The sequence below is a fragment of the Petromyzon marinus genome, chromosome 51 (genome assembly GCF_048934315.1).
Source record: "Petromyzon marinus isolate PM22_M1 ecotype Great Lakes invasive population chromosome 51, UKy_Petmar_22M1.pri1.0, whole genome shotgun sequence".
In the NCBI taxonomy this organism is placed as follows: domain Eukaryota; kingdom Metazoa; phylum Chordata; class Hyperoartia; order Petromyzontiformes; family Petromyzontidae; genus Petromyzon; species Petromyzon marinus.
In genome coordinates, this window is record NC_133717.1 from 8,627,002 (window position 1) to 8,646,788 (window position 19,787).

Below are 19,787 nucleotides of genomic sequence, written 5' to 3' on the forward strand. Positions count from 1 at the left end.
TGGCTGGAGACAGGAGGGGGTTGTGGCCGGGGAGAGACAGGAGGGGGTTGTGGCCCGAAGAGAAGGGGGTTGTGGCCCGAAGAGAAGGGGGTTGTGGCTGGAGACAGGAGGAGGTTGTGGCTGGGGAGAGGAGGGGGTTGTGGCTGGAGAGAGGAGGAGGTTGTGGCTGGGGAGAGGAGCGGGTTGTGGCTGGGGAGAGGAGGGGGTTGTGGATAGCGAGAGAGAGATAGAAGGCGGTTGTGGCTGGAGAGAAGGGAGCGGGGAGTTGGACTCTCGCTCTCTCACTCTGCGCACACACGGGGGGACAGGCGGGGTGGGCTGGTTGGCGGGGTGGGTGGTGGTGGTGGTGGAGCGTATTGGTGGGGGGAGCGGGAATGCCGGTATGAACTGGGCTGGGCTTGCCATGGGAGGTTGGGCTACGTTACAGCAGCAATGCATGCGGGCGTTGGTGCATGAGTGTGTGTGTGTGTGGGGGGTGGGTGGGGAGATGAGTTGGTGGGGGGGTGGGGGGCGGCGTGACGCGCGCACCACGTTATCGGGGCAGCCCAACACCGCTCGTGCTGCGGTGATTCTATTTGAGCTGCGAGCGAGGCGGCGAGCTGGTCAGTCGGTGTGCGAGTCGAGTTCACGCGGCACGGAGAAGAGAGACAGCGAGAGAGAGAGAGACAGCGAGCGAGAGAGAGAGAGACAGCGAGCGAGAGAGAGAGAGACAGCGAGCGAGAGAGAGAGAGACAGCGAGCGAGGCGCGCGCAGTGGCTGGAGCGAGCGACGTTGCAAGGCGTGGGGGGGGGGTTATCGAGGGTTGGAACGTTACCGCTACTTTCGGTCGTCTTGCAGCAAGCACCACGCCTGCAAAGTCGTCGTCATCATCCACCACCACCAGCAGCACTCCTCCGGCGTCTGAGACCCACGGATATTATTGCCGTGGAAGCTCTCGGTAAAGGGTGTCCCGTGCTCCGTACGCAGCAGCAGCTCATTTATCCCCGAAGCCTCAAGACCTTGGTGGAAGACTCAACGTCTTCATGATATATACCAGCCCAAGCATTGATAGTTCAAAGTAGACCTCGTGCGTTTTTTTCTGTTGCTATTTTTTTTTTGCACCAAGTCGCAGCACAGCCGAGACAGACCGATTCGCAGTCCTCTCCCCTGTTGGTGTGGATTTATTTTCTTCTTTTTTTTTAAATCCGCATTTCTATTTGGCCGTTGCCTCCTCCCCCTCCCTGCAGTCGTTAGCGAAGTTTCCCGGACGCCGCGGCTCCTTTACTTTCTCCTACCATCCTCGTACATTTGACTTTAGATTCCGTTTGTGTGTGTGTGTTGGGAGTGGGGGGGGGAAGAAGGAGCGTGCTGCTGAAATCACCAAGAACCCCTTTAATCGAGTGTCCAACCCACCCCTACGAAGACGAAAAAACCCAACAACTCTTCGAGTCGGATCTTCGGAGCGAAAGAGGGACCCCCATCCCCCCCTCCCCCCCGTGACGGTGAGTACCGGGACCTTCCACGTTCCTGCTGCACCACCACGTCCCTGCTGCACACACCACGTCCCTGCTGCACACACCACGTCCCTGCTGCACTCACCACGTTCCTGCTGCACTCACCACGTCCCTGCTGCACCACCACGTCCCTGCTGCACCACCACGTCCCTGTTGCACTCACCACGTTCCTGCTGCACCACCACGTCCCTGCTGCACTCACCACGTCCCTGCTGCACCACCACGTCCCTGCTGCACTCACCACGTCCCTGCTGCACTCACCACGTCCCTGCTGCACTCACCACGTCCCTGCTGCACACACCACGTCCCTGCTGCACTAACCACGTTCCTGCTGCACTCACCACGTCCCTGCTGCACTCACCACGTCCCTGCTGCACACACCACGCGGGCTTGCACGCTTGCTCCACCGTCGGACGCTAGCCACCGCGACTGCGCTGTGCCCTGCTCGTTTTGGCGAGGGAGAGGTCTCGTGCGGGGGGCTTCGAGGCCGGTGAGCTCGGCGCGGGGGCTGCCAAAGGGAGCGAGCGTCGAGCCGCATCGGTGCGCGCGCGATTTCGAGCTCCCCTGCTGATCCGACTTGACAACACGGGTGCGCTAACCGCTGCGCCACCGCTCCGTTACCCACCCCCCCCCCGCCCACCTCCCACGTGGACATTGGCTGCGTCGCAATTAGACCCTGACTGATTACTTTAATCGAGGATCTAGTCGATTATATATTCACGGTGACGGTGGTGGTGGTGGTGATCGTTAATGTGATCGGCTCCAATGTAGGACGTGGGCAGGTTGTAGTATTGTAAGCAGAGCGGTGATGATGATCGGCATAGTAACAGCTAGGCGAGCGAGAAATGCACCTTTATTTTACCCAGGGAAAACCGCACGGGAGTGTCGACACTCAGAAAGAGTCCTGCTGCATTGGGGATGCTTGGTCAATTCCGTTGATGTGGGTTTGGCTTCACGTGGCAAGAAACACGGATATATCGGCTGACACTCTCTATAAACTAAAATAAAAAAAATGTGTTTACCAGATGAGGCCCACTGAGCTATATAGTGGCTCTTTTTCAGAAGCGACGTGGCCACAAATGATTGTTCAACGAAGTGGCTGATCGTGTGGGAATTTATAGCAGCCAAATGTTCTAAACGCGTGACGTTGATTCTCAAATGTTGGAGGGGAAAAAAATCCGGAGGACCCGGAGAAAAATCTACGCGACCACAGGGAGAGAGACAGAGAGAGAGAGAGAGACACGCAAACTCCAAATACACAGACATCAGGGTCGGGATCGAACCCACCACCTCTTGCATAACAGGCGAGGTAGTTAACATCTCGCCACCGTGGCAACCCACTCGAAAAGTCTCCGCGCAGATAGTTTCCATTCAAGAACACGGTTTCTGCATTAGATGTATCATCGCCACCTCGCGGCGCGACGGTCTGCATGCGATAACCTATTATTGGCAGGCAGTCCGTCAATTCAACAGCGCTGCTAGCCAGGTTGCAACCCCTGCTTAGGTGTCCGCATGTTGCTCGCAGCAAATCGATAGCGCCAGCTGCGCGTGTTCCCACAGCGATGTAAAATCGATTACTTTTGATGCCAGGGTCATAAATACATCAATTGTTTTAGTTGTTCGCCACTTGGTGAAGCCCGGTTGCGGCAGCGGTGAGCGCACTGCGCTAAGAATCACAGGCAGCGCGATCCGACCGAGTGAAATCCAATACCCGCTTCGAGCTATTTGCATCGGCGGCTCGGGATATGTGGACCAGGACTTGGGTCACTCTGCATCCCACCCCGACACCAGCCCTTGCACAAACGCGCACGTACCAGCGCGGTGAAGTATGGTCAAACATCCTCCACGAGCGGTAACGCCAGGGGGATGAAGTCCTTCATCCAGCAGTGGATCGACAAGGGACTTTAAATAATTGTTACCTTTTTTGGGGTGTTTTTAAAACGGCATAACTTGAACTCTGGTTAGCGGCATCACGATGAGAGGTGTAGCGAGTGGACATTGTCGCGGGAAGACGCAGGCTGTTAACGAAAAAAGAATTCACAAATTCACGACCAAGTGAAATATAAATTCCAGCCATTCTCAATCCACCGATGGATGATGTAGACCTCCCCCATGCCTTGCCGCTTACGGTGAAGGCGGGAGAGTTGACCATACTTCACCATGCTGGCAAAGGTGCATGGGGCGGGGGGGGGGAGGGTGAGTGCCCTGCTCTGCTCTGATATAAACTCGCCGCTACTGCTGACGTTATAGCCGCAACCGGGAATTGAACTTTGTTTGTGGGCCGGGTTGGTGGGCACAAGTGCGCTAACCACTTGGCCCACCGCTCCCACACCCCTATATCTACTTGTACTTTGGACTGCCCCTACCACCACCACCGCCGCCGCCGCCACCTGTGCAGGGCAAGCGATAGCGGTTGAAGTGCAAATCGCTGATGCGGTTATTGACCAAGAAACAAGAATACCTTCCCGATAGAACTGGCGTCATCGAGAGGGAAATCATTGAACACGCACACGCGTGTAGCAGAACGGTGAGAGATGGTCGAGGCTTGCCGGAGGCCTGCAATCCAGCAGTGGATTGATCATGACTGATGATGATGATGGTGACGATTGCTATGTGCAGCTCGTTCTTGTCAAGTCACTGTCGGTGTGGTACATTCACACTCCGCCTTTTTTGTCGGGCGTTGCGGTTAATTTTTGACCATACTTCACCGCGCTGGTCAAGTGCGCGTTGGTGAAGGCGGCGTAGGAGGCGTGGATGTGGACGCATAGAAGTGGAGTACAGCAACTGATGTTTAGAATCGATGGGGCATTCCACTGCAAACTCTCCGATGGCAATGACACGTTTGCTTCTGATTCCATGGTTCTTTCGTTAAAGTCACGTAGACAGAAAAAAAATAACAATTACGTAACACAAAATAAAGTGACAAAAAATAATAAGACGTTTGCTTCTGTAAAAAAAAAAATTCTAAATGCAAAACCTCCTTCGTCGATCCACTGCTGGATGAAGACCCCCCCCCCCCCCCCCCACACACACGGTCTCATGGGGGGTTCTTTGACCATACTTCACACTGGTCAGTGCCGGTTGGTTGAGGAGGGGGCCCGCTGTGAACGTGGCCGATTTCACCCACCCACTGATGTTCGCCGTTGCCGGGAATTGAACTCAGGCGGCCGGGTGTTGCGCAATAGTAACTGCGCAGCCGTCAGGCGTGTGTTTACACTGAGCGGTCACCATGAGATAATATAATAAATAAATATGCCCTCTGTATCCTCACGTTAAATATACATTATTATTTAGTCTCTCGGTCTGTTTGCCTTCCGGCTTTTTTTTTTATAAACATTATTATTATTATTGCTCGAGCGAACCCCTAGGGCCCGGTTTTCAACGTGCCGGGTCTCATCAGCAGAGTCGGGCTATGCTAGACAATCAAACTGCTCGCGTTCTTCCAGAGATGTTGTTGCTGAGAGCGCTCCCTTTTTAAATCGACTGCGCGTGTCCGTGCTTGTCACAGCTCCTCCTGTCCACGTGCACGGGAACCTTCGATATTCGTGAGCAGAGACTCGGTATCCCCCTCCCACCACCACCACCAAAGCTAAACCTGCAGCCCTTCAATATCTAGACGGCGTAAGAGCGTCTCGAGAGAGACTCTGGTCGAAAGAACTCCACCGCCCCCCCCCCCAGGAGGGGGGTAGTCTTAGCTCTTAGGGTGTGGGGAGGGGGGGGCTGTGGGGGTGTTGTGGGGGGCGGTGGTGTAGTGGTTAGCGCTACGCTGCGCTACGAACCTGGCGACCCGAGTTCGATTCCCGCTCACGGCCAACACCAAGTGACGATTATCTGAACCGGTCCTGGGACTCCCTTAGGTCGACTCAGCCTCAAATGAGATACTTGCTGCGATGTGTGAGCATCGCCACTAGGGAGACAAAGGCGGCCGGGCGTGGTGTTGGCCACCCACCCCCTCGTGTGCCGTGCCGGCCTTTATAGGTGCTCGCTCACAGCACTTGCCCCTACCGTCTATTAATGCTATACGGGGGATCTTTGTATTTTTTTTGGCCGGGGGGGGGGGGGTGTTGGTCTCCCGTTCACAGAGTGACAGCCGTGGGGGTCCCCTTGGTTAACTTGTGAAGTGATACAGGTCGTGGTGGGAGTGTGATGCATCGTTCGCCACACCGTGCAGGTGATTTGCTCACGCGGTTTAAGTTGTTTTCGTGCGCGTGTGTTGTTATCACCCGTACAACTTTATTCGAGGCACGTTCACGCGTTGATGGGCGGGGGGGGGGTATTAGCAATGGCCCCCCGCTGTTATTGGACGTGAATTATCTCCGGAGCGGCCTTGCTGCACGGGTGGCTACGTACGGCGCGAAAGAAATTCAACATACACACAACTTAAGCTAAACTACGTAGAATAATTTTTATTTTGTTTTACAAGGTAAGGCCCACCGAGTTATATAGCTCTTTTCTCAGAAGCGATCTGACTTGTCACAAACGATATCCCAAAATGAGCGGCTTATCACGTGGGGATTTATATCAGCAGTCAAAGACTCTGAACGTGTGACGTTGATTCTAAATGTGGTTGGGAAAAGCGGAGGACCCCGGAGAGAGAGAGATACCGCAAACTCCAAATACACAGCAGGCGTCGGGGGTCGTGTTCGAGTCCACGAACCACCTGTATACCAGGCGAGGGAATTAACATCTCCAACTCACACGGTAGCGGCCCGTGTCCGGGTCGGTTGCGAAACGTCGGGAGCTCGGCTGGGAGGCGCGACTTGTGCTGCCCTGGGCTCTGCTGCCCAGAGCCTGCTGCTCGGTGTTGGCTTTGATATCCCCACAATACCCCGGGCACCCCCTTCAAACTCGAGCGCCTCGTCCAGTGGCCCTAGACCACTTTTGCTCCTGCGTCACTCCCCCCCTCCCCTAATCGACTCCCCAGCCCCCCCCACACTCATAGCATCGCAACATATCTGTTGGCGTGCTGTTGTGATATACGCGTGTGCGTTTCGTCGCCGAAAGGTGACGGCCGACCGAGGCCCCTCCCACCCGACACAAGCCACGGGGTTGGCGACCAACGATTTGAGAACTGCAGGGCTTTGTCATAGGCATTTCTTAACTTGGACGATTCGGTTTTTTTGCTAGGGGGGGGGTGGAGGGGAGAGGCGAAGAGCCTACTGGACATCTGTGAAAAGGAGATTTTATAGCTCATCGAATTCCTCCAGTACAAATATTCGAAATTCTGCCAATTTCGGGAGGGTCACCGCAACTCGGCGAGCGACGCTCGCTCAGTTTGCGCGCGCGCGCCCTTAAAGGCGCACTTCCAAAAGCTGCCTCTGCTTCCGCAACAGCATATGGCTTATATATTCATATATCAATATCTTTAGAGCATTAACCGCACAGAATCCGTCCAGATTTAGAGAAAGGACGTCGTCAGGAGTTTTTCTTTTCTTTCTATGATGCCCAGAAGCTGGCGTTACCCCGAGAAGAAATAAACGAGAACCTCATGCGTTAACAAACTAAATAAATATCCCACCGAGTAAGAATTTGCGAATGCAAAGCACGTGCCCAAGATTATCTCACACGGGAGATCGAGCGAGACAAACGACCTTTTTTTTCAGAACCAGGTGTCATCGCCGTGAATCACTCTTTAATAGCCCGTGGAGACAAATATACTTCTTCGTGAGCCCTTTGCCCAAGTACTTACAGCGAAACAGCAATCGCCACCGACTACGACAACCAATAGTGCATTATTAGCACGGTTGGCTACGTACGGTGCAAATAAAATTCAACGTGCGTGCATGCAAGAGCTAAAGGCGCAGCACTGCAATTCCTTGCTTTACGCCACTGCTGACGGAATGAACTCCACTCCAGGGGGCTCTAGAGACCCCATTCAGGGTTTGTTTTGGCCTACTTTTAATAAACGCTGGAAGAGGTGGGAGTCACCCACACTTTACCCCACCACACACGCACGATCGACAAGTACGGTGGACGGACGCGATGTGATTGAATAAAGTTGCACCATTATTTCAACTGCCCTACTAATAATACACATTCCTTTAACCTTGGAAAGCCTACGTCTTTAGATCAGTCAAAGATTCCCCGTATAGCCTTAAGAGACTGTTGGGGCAAGTGCTGTTAATGAGAAAACTTATGAAGGCTGCCACGGCACGACTGGTGGCCAGCACCACGTCTAGCCGCCTTTGTCTCCCTTGTGGCGATGTTTACACGTCGCACCTGGTACTTATTTGAGGCCGAGTCGACCTAGGGGAGACCCAGGACCGATTCAGCTGCTACACCACCGCTCCCCACAAAACTCGTGACGTCGTAGCCAGGGTCAACTCCACTTCGCTTCCGAGATCTGACGAGATATGGCGAACACACGGTGCCGAGATGTTAACTACCTCGCCTGGTGTGCAGGAGGTCGTGGATTCGATCCCGACCCTGACGCCTGCTGTATATTTGAAGTCTGCGTGTCGCTCTCTCATCATCATCATCACAGTAGCCAGGAGATGTCAACTACCTCGCCTGGTATGCAGGAGGTCGTGGATTCGATCCCGACCCTGATGCCTGCTGCTGTATATTTGAAGTTTGCGTGTCTCGCTCTCTCTCATCATCATCACAGTAGCTAGGAGATGTCAACTACCTCGCCTGGTATGCAGGAGGTCGTGGATTCGATCCCGACCCTGATGCCTGCTGCTGTATATTTGAAGTTTGCGTGTCTATCTCTCTCTCATCATCATCATAGTAGCTAGGAGATGTCAACTACCTCGCCTGGTATGCAGGAGGTCGTGGATTCGATCCCGACCCTGACGCCTGCTGCTGCTGTATATTTGAAGTTTGCGTGTCTCTCTTTTCCCGTGGATTTTTCTCGGGGTTTTTTTCCCTCCACATTTCGAAACACGCGTTTAGAGAATTTGGCTGCTCCTATAAACGTCTGCTTGCTGAGCCACTTCATTCAGATACCATATGTGGCCAGGTCGCTTACTGAAGAAGAGCTATATAGCTCGGTGGGTCTTGCCTGGTAAATATATTTATATTTTAATAATATTACATTATTACTGGTCCCACTTGCTGTGCTGCCACCGCTTGGCCACCTCGTGTACAGCCCCACCTGTGGTTGAGAGTTTCACAAATCTACGTGTGATCCACCAACCCTTGAGCTCTCAGTTTCGATAGTTTTGTTGTAAAATCACGATTGCTACGCCCGGGCCACCAGACTCAAAACGCCAAGCGGCCAGCAACGAGCAGCACTATTGAAGGTGCAATTGAAAAGAGTCGATATGTTTCTTGAATTGAGCGAGGTTATTTTAAGAACCTGGCAAATGAGACGATGATGCGAGCTGGGGATTCCGCAGCGGAGCAGTGCGAGGGAAAACGCAGAGAGAGAGAGAGAGAAGTGAGGTGACCTGCAGCGTGCTGAGTGGATGGTTGAGCGAGTTAGGGGGCGGGTGAGTGGTAAGTGAGTTCATGGTTGAGTGTGCGGGTGAGTGGTAGGTGAGTTCATGGTTGAGTGTGCGGGTGAGTGGTAGGTGAGTTCATGGTTGAGTGTGTGAGTGAGTGGTAGGCGAGTTCATGGTTGAGTGTGCGGGTGAGTGGTAGGTGAGTTCATGGTTGAGTGTGTGAGTGAGTGGTAGGTGAGTTCATGGTTGAGTGTGCGGGTGAGTGGTAGGCGAGTTCATGGTTGAGTGTGCGGGTGATAGGTAGGCGAGTTCATGGTTGAGTGTGCGGGTGAGTGGTAGGCGAATTCATGGTTGAGTGTGCGGGTGAGTGGTAGGTGAGTTCATGGTTGAGTGTGCGGGTGAGTGGTAGGCGAGTTCATGGTTGAGTGTGCGGGTGAGTGGTAGGTGAGTTCATGGTTGAGTGTGCGGGTGAGTGGTAGGCGAGTTCATGGTTGAGTGTGCGGGTGAGTGGTAGGCGAGTTCATGGTTGAGTGTGCGGGTGAGTGGTAGGCGAGTTCATGGTTGAGTGTGTGAGTGAGTGGTAGGTGAGTTCATGGTTGAGTGTGCGGGTGAGTGGTAGGCGAGTTCATGGTTGAGTGTGCGGGTGAGTGGTAGGTGAGTTCATGGTTGAGTGTGCGGGTGAGTGGGTCCGACCATACAGGGGGGTGTTGGGCTCGGGGCGAACCCCACCGTGTGGGCCCCCTAACGCCTTCAAACTAAACCGGAACGATTACATCTGAAACAGTGACGTCGAAGCGCTGTTCCCCACCCCCAAAACGCGGGGCCCGGGGCAGTCTACCCGATTCGCCATACCCTTCGGGACGGTTCTGTGCGTACGTCAGTGTGTTGTCAGTCTGGTTAGACCCGAGTGCTCAACATGCCGTAGGTGTAGCAGCAGTCTGTGAGCAGAACACCGCAAATGCCCGCGGAGAAGTACGGTCAAACAATTCCCGTGTTCCACGCCGAGTAGAGGGAGGCCTCTCATCCGGCAGCAGATTGACCAGGAGGTCATCATCGTGATCACCGTCGAGTAACGTGAAGGACAAATTAAAAATTACCACGTGCTGAATCATGACACGTGGACCTTGGTGTGAGAGTCACGGGGCGGCTGTGGTTTTTCACGGACACTGAGCGGTGGCGCAGTGGTTAGCGCCCTGCGCTGTGAACATTCGGGCCAACCCAATTCAATTCCCCCCTGCCCATCCCCCGATCGGTCTGTGTTTATCTTGCACGCAACTCCACGTGCGTTTGTGAGGCTGGCTCAGTCAGCATTTATCTGGGACCGCTGGAACAAAGCCAAGTCACCAAGGACGAGTATATTAATCACATTTCAATGACGGCCAGCTGTTCACAACTGCCCACAAAAAAAATGTTTTTGCATGTCCATGATTAGTCCTGCCCATCGCAATCGGTAGCGGATGATGGCCTCCCCCCAAATCCTCCGCTTTCTCACTATTCGCTAAGGATCCTGGCTAGCGTCGTCGACGATTTCATTTCATGGTTCCATCTCCCTCGGGGTTGGACGTTCTCTCGGCCGCTTTCCGTTCCCGGAGACTTGTCCGCTGTCGCTTTCTTCCTAAGTCCTGAAAAGAGAGAAAGGGGCAGCCCTGCAATATCCTTCTCCACGCCGCTGCTCGCAGAAGGCGCTTCCACTGCGAGGGAGCTCAAGAGAGGCACTCTCGAGGGTGTTTTTGGTCTATTCTTCCACGCTGGTCAGCGGCGGGAGTGCCCACACTTTACCCGCACGGCACGCGGAATTCCGATGGGATTGTGGTTACGCGCCCGTAAATAATGGCAAGTACTGTCGGGCGAATTTTTAAGGAAGTTGCTCATTGTTTGAATTGCCACGCCGTGAGATCGAACAACACCGTCAATACAACAGCCACGGCTTCATCAACTAAAACTAAAATAAACTATTGTTTATTTTACCAGTTAATTCCCACTGCGCTATGTAGCTCTTTTTCAGAGACGACCCTGGCCACGAATGATAGCTCAACGAAGTGGCTTATCTCGTGGACATGTATAGCAGCCGAATAATTAATCTATGGTAACAGCGATACAAATAAAAAAGACACGTGCATCACACTTAGCATACTTATCTGCGTCACTCGAGCGACGGTCGCACGCATATCCGAGTAATCGCGTGCGTGCCAAGATTGCTCAAATACCGCATGTGAATACGTTAAATTAATAATTCGCCGAAACACCGTGATAAATTCCCGCCGAAGATTGGGGGGAAATCTAGCCAAGGCCGCGGGGTCTGTCTGCGTCATGCTAATTTGTTGTTGGTGGTTGGCCGACCTTCAAAGCAAAAAAAATACTCTGTCGAGTGAATTCCTGCCCACATTATCACCGAGGCATCGCTGCTCACTCGCCTCTCTTTTCTCCCCATGCAGTGCCAGCGGTGAGTTTATCTGCAGAACAGACACTGTTTGACTTCCCCCATAAAGCGGTAGGAATTTTTTCGATCCGCCCCCCTCACCCCCCAGGGAGAGATGATGATGATGGGCATTTCAAAAGATCAGATGCTAAGCATTTTGACTCATGTCTCTGCCTACACATTCAGGTGGTGATTTTATAGAGCGTGTGCAGAGAGAGAGAGAGACCCTTCTGTCAATCCACTGGTGAACTAATGCCTCCCCACGCCATGTCGGTGCTGGGGAGGTAGTGTTTGACCATACACTAAAATATACACTATATATTTTTTTTACTTTACCAGGTAAGGCCCACTGAGCTATATAGCTCTGTTTAAGAAGCGACCTGGCCACAAATGATAGCTCAACGAAGCGGCTTGTAATCACGTGGAAATGTATAGCAGCCAAATTACTCTGAACGCGTGATCTTTCCAAACGTGGAGGTGAAAACCCGGAGGATCCCGGATAAATATCGACGCGACCACGGGGAGAGAGAGACACGCAAACTCCAAATACACAGCAGCAGGCGTCAGGGTCGGGATCGAACGCCACCTAAGTTACCGCATTCGCCAACCCACACCACCAAGCGTGGTGAAAAGCGCGGGTTTATGAAGGCGGGGAGCATGGGAGTACAGCACAACAAGGGCTGTGTGCTGCGCTGTCATCTGCTTATATCTGCTGGCGACTTCGCCCCGCGGCAGCCCATAACACCTGTTATGCACGGTGTCCACCTAAGCCAGGCTTAACGCCTGCTTAGCTTCCGCTGTCCGTCATGTTCGAGCACTCTGCGAGTGATATTTACCCGAACGTAGGCCTTAGGTGATAAATGCATTGAACGCAAACGGCGTAACTAATACCTCGTGTACTTTTACTGTCAGATGTGCCCGTCTTTAATTTAGGTGAGTACTGCCCACGCCTTTCGGAACTAATTCTGATCCCGTGCCACGACGAGAGGGCTTCATCAGAGAGACACAGATTGAGAGAGTTCGTGTGGCTTTGCTGTTCCTCCGCCGTTGATGCAACGCAGACTACAGTGGGCGGACTATGTGGTCCATAATTTGGATTGAATGGCCACAATAGCACGATGGCTTATCTTTAATGCATCTCTATAATCCCTATGGGTCTCTGTGCGTCTGTGGGTCTCCATCTATCCCTATGTCTCTGTATTTCTATGGGCGTCTACGAAACTCCGTGTCTCCGTGAATTTCTATGGGTCTCTATGCGCTCAATATATGGCCCATAGTTTGGGTTGCATGGCCACGACAGCACTGATATAATTCGAATGCAAACATTACACAAAAATAATATTCATAACAATACACAACTCTGCCCGTTGGCAATCCACTGCTGGATGCGATGATGCCACCATAATTGACATCACAGTTGTGCACAATCTGATCAGGAACCCCCGTTCCACCGCCCTCCACCGTCCGTGCCATCGGCTCCCTGTCCATGGAGTCGAATTTCCTCCCAAGCGACCGCGTCCTTCCCGAGCCCATGTACCTGTCACAGCGCCCAGTGCAATTGCGAAAGACTCAGCGCAGAAGATCCCCTTGGGTTTTGATCTTCCACGAAGCTCGTGATCCACCCTAAACCGCATCCGCTGCACAAAACCACGGCAGCAGTAGATGCGTGATACCTTGGAAGATGTAAAACTGTCCAGTAGCAGTGTGCCGTGACCGTGTGTCATCCAGAAGAGGCCGCAGTGCAACGCGTAACGACGCAAATGCCTCCCGATCCACGACAACTACGAAGAGGGAGACATCGCAGCGACACACGACTCCGCTTACTGCTCCTGCTGCTGCTGCTGACGCGGTTGTCTGGGCTTTGACCACCCTGAGTGTGACATTGTAGCCGGTGCTCTGCATCTACATCAGCCATATGAAGGAAGAAGAAGTCGTTTTGTTGTCTGGTACACGTGTTTTCTCTCGGGTTTTTCGGCGCTCTACTCCGCCCATTGCATCGTAGTCTCTCTCTCTCTCGATGCTTCTGCTGCGTACTTTGAAATCTCGACCCGGGGGTATTATCCGGCCGAGCGATGACGGTGTCGTGGACATAATGTATCTGCATGCGCAAGCGTTGCCAGTACAGTGCAGCTATTTGCGTGACAGACGAAAAATGGGGTTCTTACGTAATTTCCAGCCAGTGCCATTCAACTCTCCAGCACCCCCAGCCAACCTATCCACGTGCCCCCCCCACTCGCTCCTTCCCAATGTAACCTCCTCGCATTGGCACTGCAACGGGCGCATCCACTGCGTCGTCGCTTTGGGGGACTGCAATAGCAGCGCAGAGGTTCGGCCCGCACGGGTCGATCTCACGTTGCTGCAGTGCAGAAAAAGCGATGCGATTTTACATCGTTAGACCTCATTTGCCAGTACCAAAATGCAATAATAATAATAGCGTTTTTCACCTAGGACAATGCATATATTATCATAGTATGTTTTTTGTTTGCATTTTGACTGCAGGTATTGTGGTTAATAATGCAGTAACATGAATCCTCGTGAAAAAAGGTTTCAGTTTTGTTGCCAGAAAAAGGGGGAAAACCCGTATTATTACGATGCGATTTTGTTCATGCTCTTTGGTGCTTTGGGTAAAGGCGCGTAGGTAGAAAAATAAGAGATCACACGACGTTTCGATCGCAACGCATAGCAATGGCCATCAGGTGGGACAACCACTGCAAGCAGTGTTTTTTTTATTATGACGATTGCTGGTGTAGCGATCGAAACGTCGTGATCTTCTGCTGCTTTCGGTCGCTTGGGGTTGAAATAAATTGGTAATCGATACAATATCTGCAAAATCACCGATAGATGTCTATTTTACCATAATGTAAGAAGCATAAAATAGACTTAGCTTTCGTCTCAAGTGCTGAAGAAATAAATAAAGACACCAAATCCACTTTGTCACTGCGTATAATTATTTATTAGATGTACTTTCAATAAACGTCAAACTTAAATCGAATTATTATTTTATTTCCGCTCGTTCCTTCTGCGCGAGTGTAAAAAATCCACCCGCTCATTAATATTAATGACGGGGTGAGGGGGGGGCATGTGGAGTGACGTCACGCGCGTTACACACAGACATTCTTGGGTGAATATCGTAGTAAATCCTCTCACCCAAAGCCCCCCCCCCCTCCCCAGCGAGTATACAATGGGGAGAACGCAGTCACATTTTTTAAGTGCATAGGCAGGTGGTCACAGGTCGTGGGTTAAAGCCCGGGTACTCCAGGCTCTCCCCACACATGCGGGGCAGCGTGGAAGAGCAGGCCAATGTACCCCCTAGATGGAGGGGCTCTCTAACACCGCTCCCCCCCCGCCCTCTCCCCATCTCGTCAGTTTAGTGGCGGACCTTCTTTCTGCCAGCGCGTGGCGTGAGCGAGCAATTGCAGGGGCTGCGCCTTTACCACGCGAGAGCGGCTATCCCGAGGAGGTGGCATTAAAATCACACGTGCGCGTGAATTCAATATTTTGATGATTGCGTTTCGATTAGTATTTGCGAGAGCTGTACTCTGCTAAGAGTACAAGAGCACGTGCGGCCATTGTTGTCAATCCACTGCTGGATGGGTGCCCCCCTCCCCCACCTCCACTCCTATTAGAGTCGTCAGGGGGGGTTATTTGAACATACTTCACCACGCTGGTCAGTGCGAGTTTAATGTGATTGGTGAAGGTGGTTCGGGGGGAGTTCAGAACGGTGGAGTTTGCTGCCTCTCTTCTGCTGCCTTCAGTGCCCTCTGCTGTCCACCACGTGGCCACGCAGCAGTCACCTATAGCAACCTGTGTGTGCCACATGTGTGTGCCACATGTGTGTGCAACCTGTGTGTGCCACATGTGTGTGCAACATGTGTGTGCAACCTGTTGTGCGTGCAGCGGTGGTCGCCCATCCACGCATTATCCATGTTTGTGCACGCGCGCGCGCGCACACACGCAGGGGAGCGGTGGCGCGGTGGTTAGCGAGCTGCGCTTCGAACAACGGCCACCCGAGTTCGATTCCACCAACATCGGTGACGATTATCTGCGCCGGCGCTGGGCGTCCCCAAGGTCGACTCGGCCTCAAATGAGTAAACATCGCCACTCGGGAGACAATGGCGGCCGGCCGTGGTGCTGGCCACTCACCCCTTCATGTGCAGTGTTGGCCTTCGTAGGTGTTCGCTAACAGCACTTGCCCCTACAGTACGGTCAGGCTATATGGGGGTCTTTGTATTTGTGTGTTTTTTTATAACAACAACCGCTGTACACTTAGTGGCGGTGACCTCGCCGCGGCGCTTGTGCCAGGCTAGGTGCACTTTTGAGGCCACGTGAAGTGTCGGAAGAAGGCCCGCTGGCAGGAGGTCACGGGACAGACCCACGAGGTGTCATGGGGTCGACTGATGGAGATGACTGTCTGAAGCACCAACTGTGCTCCCAACTGTGCCAACTCGCTGCGTTTTAGCCGCCCATTGAGACACGCGCACACGTGTACATTGCTGTACATGTTTACCACGGGCGTGATGGTTGAGGGTTACTTTAGCAAAGCAATACACCTAATGTGCAAATGAGCCTGAATTGGACTTAATTAGCCCATCGGTACCCGTCCACGACCCAAAGTGGCAACTCCGAAGCACGATTTAACAACATCGGCGCTTGTGTACTGTGCTCATAATGGGCGAATGCGATGTCTGGGTGTCGGGATTTCTCGCGACAACAAAAGGTTAATTGTAACAAATCTCACGCCAGCCTCAACTCACAGCGCACTGCCATTCGCATGCACGGCAATTGACTTGGAACAAAATGACTTTGCCCTCGTGACTGCTGGCGGAAAGGGCCTTCAACTGCAGGCAGCTCTCAGGTGATAAGATTTTTTTAAAAATTGGGTGCATTTGTGAACAATAGCCATATTTCAGACGTGAGTAAGTTTCGTCGGCTTACTAAATTGGTTTACTGCAACTCAAAGACTCAGTCCTTAAAAGGAGTGTGGTGACGTTAAGAGATGTCACGTGTGTTGTCTGTGTGTGTTCGGCATCGTGAAGACCTGAAGACCAGAATCGGTGATCTCGCCGACAATGTCTTCATCGGGGAGGCAGAGTTCCATATGCGGATAGCAGAGTTCTATATGCGGATAGCAGAGTTCTATATGCGGATAGCAGAGTGAAGGGAGCTTCTGTCCAGGGAGCAGTGTTCTGGAAACTGGGCAAGGGCGTGGTACGGCATCTTTTCTATGGGTGCGAAAGATGTGTATATGTGTAATGTAGCTCTCAGAGATACCGTCTTGTTCAGTTCCATGTATATTTATTATGAATAAAGTCCGCCGACTCTCTGATAAATTAACGAGTAACCGCGAGTAACTATATACACTTGGGTAACTTAGATAGCTCTATTCTGAGACAACGTATCACCAGCCTTCCAAGACTACAATGTACCCACTGCAGGATGATGAAGACCATCCGCAATTCCCCCACAACAGCAGCCCAGAGCCCCGGTTCGTGTCTGCTTTTATCCCCCTCCCCCAATATTCAAAGATGCTCAAAATGCCCCCCCCCCTCAATATATTGCTATAAAATAGATTTATGTTTATATGATTGTGGTTATGGTTGTACTTTATTTATCCCTCATCTCTGCCATTACATACAATGAAACAAGAAAAGGTAAAAAGGAAAAAACAGAGCAATGTAATACAATAACACTATTAGACATTATTGTAAAAAATAAATAAAAAGTCCATCTTATGTGTTGGTGAATTTTTTTAATATTTTAGGCAGGAAATGGCAGGAAATGAGTTTTCAAATTGAGATATTTTTTTCTGGAGGGGGGGGGGGAACCCCCAGACCCCCTGGAAGATTTGGTCCCCCCTAATGTTGACTCCATGGCTACGGCCTTGTCCCGAACCCTCTCTCACCGCACCTGGCCCTGTCTGTCTCTGCCCTTATTATAATCCACGACCGTTGTTGGGTCCTCAGGCGACCCCGTCAACGCTTGTCTCATCAATCATCATTAGCGACCACTAGGGTCCCGTCTGTTCCCCGGTACGACGTTAATTAGTAATCGTGGCCACGGGGAGTCGTACTGTCCGTGCATCACCCCGTACTGTCCCTACATATGAATTTCGTTGTGGCTTGCTTCAACGTCGGTTAGACGTCTCGGAACAACTATACAGTATATGCTTTTTTTTAATCAGGTAAGGGCCCAACTGAGCTGCTGCATAGCTCTTTTTTGCAGAAGCGACCTGGCCACGAATGACAGCGAAACGAAGTGGCTTATCGTCATCGTGTGGAAAGTAGCAGCATGTTGATTCTAAATGTGGAAGGGAAATATCGGAGGACCCGGAGAAAAATCCAGGCGGCTACGGTGCGAACATGAAAACTCCAAATATACAGCAGCAGCAGCAGGCATCAGGGTCGGGATCGAACCCACGACCTCCTGCATACCAGGCGAGGGAGTTAACATCTCCTAGCCACCGTGGCACCCTAAGTTCAAGGTGGGATTCGGTCCCACGCTATACCCCACTGCACAGGGTGGTCCAGATGTCTTATGATCCCCAATTGTTTGATCGGGAATCCAACTCAGGTGAGCGGCCCACCTCGCGCACTAACCGCCAAACCACTGCGCCACCGCTCCACCGCAGACTACGCCGCATACAGGCCACGCAATTAAACACATTCCAATGCCAGCGCGTAATTGTTAATTGCTCGGCATGCCCCGGGTGTGTGCGTGGCACTGACTCACGCGTTTAGGGTAATAGGGCTTGGCTGCTCTAAATTCACCAGCGGGCGGAGCTAATTAGCGGGCGCGTTAGCGCCGATGAGCTCCAATTCCGGCGACGTATTGAAGGATTTACGTGGGAGCATAGAAGTAGAGTACAATGGATGTTTCTGGGGATGTTCTCTGATTGCCCAATAACACGTGGCGCCGTGGCCTCTATGATCCCTGTTATGCACGGGTTAAAAAAACAAGCAAACAGAAATATATCAACGAGAAAAAAAGAATAAAAGCAACCACGGTCATTGTCCGAAACGTCACGTATTATGAAAAAAAAACATACTTAATAAGTTATAATTCTTGCTTTGCCGAGTTGACCTTCTGCCGTGGTGCAGTTAATTCGCGTGGACGCGTAACGTTGTCGCGTTCATAAAGCAATGCGCAGGCAGCAGCATCGTCAGCAGCGGTGGTGGTGGTGATGATAATAATAGCTGAGTCGGTTGGTGGGTGTCAGCAAAATACAATGCATAATCACCGGGCGTGCCCGCTCGCCTATTGTGGCTTTGTGTGACAGCACAAAGCTCCTTCGCACTCCACGCGCACGTGCGCGCTTACAAAATTCACAACCTTTGGCCATGATCGGCGAGCACCCATCACGGAGGCCCACGTCCTTCGAGACGAGGGGCGAAGAGCAGGACCGTGTGGTGCAGTGTGGCCACGCTCGGCTGATCGGCCACCCTTAGTCTTCCCCAGCGCCGGACTGTTCCAATGCTGCGGATGTAAGAAGGCCAGGCTGACAACACTGAGGCCCTTCTTCTTTGGTTCTTTCGGTAAAGTCACCACGTAGAATGAGAATAAAATAAAACAATAAAATTCTCACGACGTTTCGGTCACAACACAAGTGGCCTTCTTCAGGTGAAAGGAACAAACCTATCGGTTTGAATCCTTGCAGTCACGAAAGCTTTAAAACTGAAGCCCTTACAAACGTTTTTTTTGTTTTTACGTGAAAAAAGTGGTACATTAAGATGTTCTTTGGGTCTTTCGGTGAAGCCGCGTACATAGAAAAATAAAAAAATCACGACGTTTCGATCGCAACACAAGCAATCGTCTTCAGGTGACAAGAGAAGGCATTTGGCTTTGAAAGTGGTGCACGAGTTCGCGTGTGTTTAACCCTTGCCGCGTACATCCGTGGGGTTGGTCAGTGTGCAGTCCACTCGCGATGAATGGGAACGGAGAAGGGAAACGGGGAAGGGAAGAGATAAGAGGAGACAGAATGGGGAATGAGAGGACGACGAGGCTTGGGAAAAAAAGGAATGTAGAGACGGGAGCGTAGGGTCAGGAGAGGTGAGGATATTTATTTTTACCTTTATTAATTTGAACCTATCTACGTGACTTTACCGAAAGACCCAAAGAAGAGTAAGAGACTACATCAGGGCCTCGACGCTGCAGCTGCTGCATGGAGCTGCGTCTGTTGGTGGGGCTAGAGGGGAGGGATTCAGAGTGCGGTTGGCCACGCCAGAGTCACGTGATTTACCGGGAAGGTTCAGCTGATTTGGCTATTTATCGATGTTTACACGGTCGTGCAGGATACCCATTCGTATCGAGATCGATGACGGCCTGCGTAGGGTGGGGGTACAGCCCCCCCCCTTCCCCCGCTTCCCCGCGCATAAATCATCGTCATCATGGGCAGCTGTGCACTGCGCCTCGGGCAGGTGACTCTGGGGCGGATGAGCGAGGAGACATCGCCCGCTCGACCGCTCTTCGCTGGTGGGGGAGGGGGGGGGACGC

The 19,787-nt window shown here is 52.2% G+C and overlaps 1 protein-coding gene across 1 annotated transcript in view; it reads left to right on the forward strand.

Moving 5' to 3' along the window:
- Positions 1-535: 535 nt before the first annotated feature.
- LOC116953435 (terminal nucleotidyltransferase 5C-like) overlaps positions 536-19,787 on the forward strand; it is a 52,265-nt gene continuing 33,013 nt past the window's right edge. The window contains exon 1 of the mRNA XM_032973649.2: positions 536-1,481. The gene's annotated coding sequence lies outside the window, so the exon portion shown is untranslated. The remainder of the gene's footprint in view (positions 1,482-19,787) is intronic.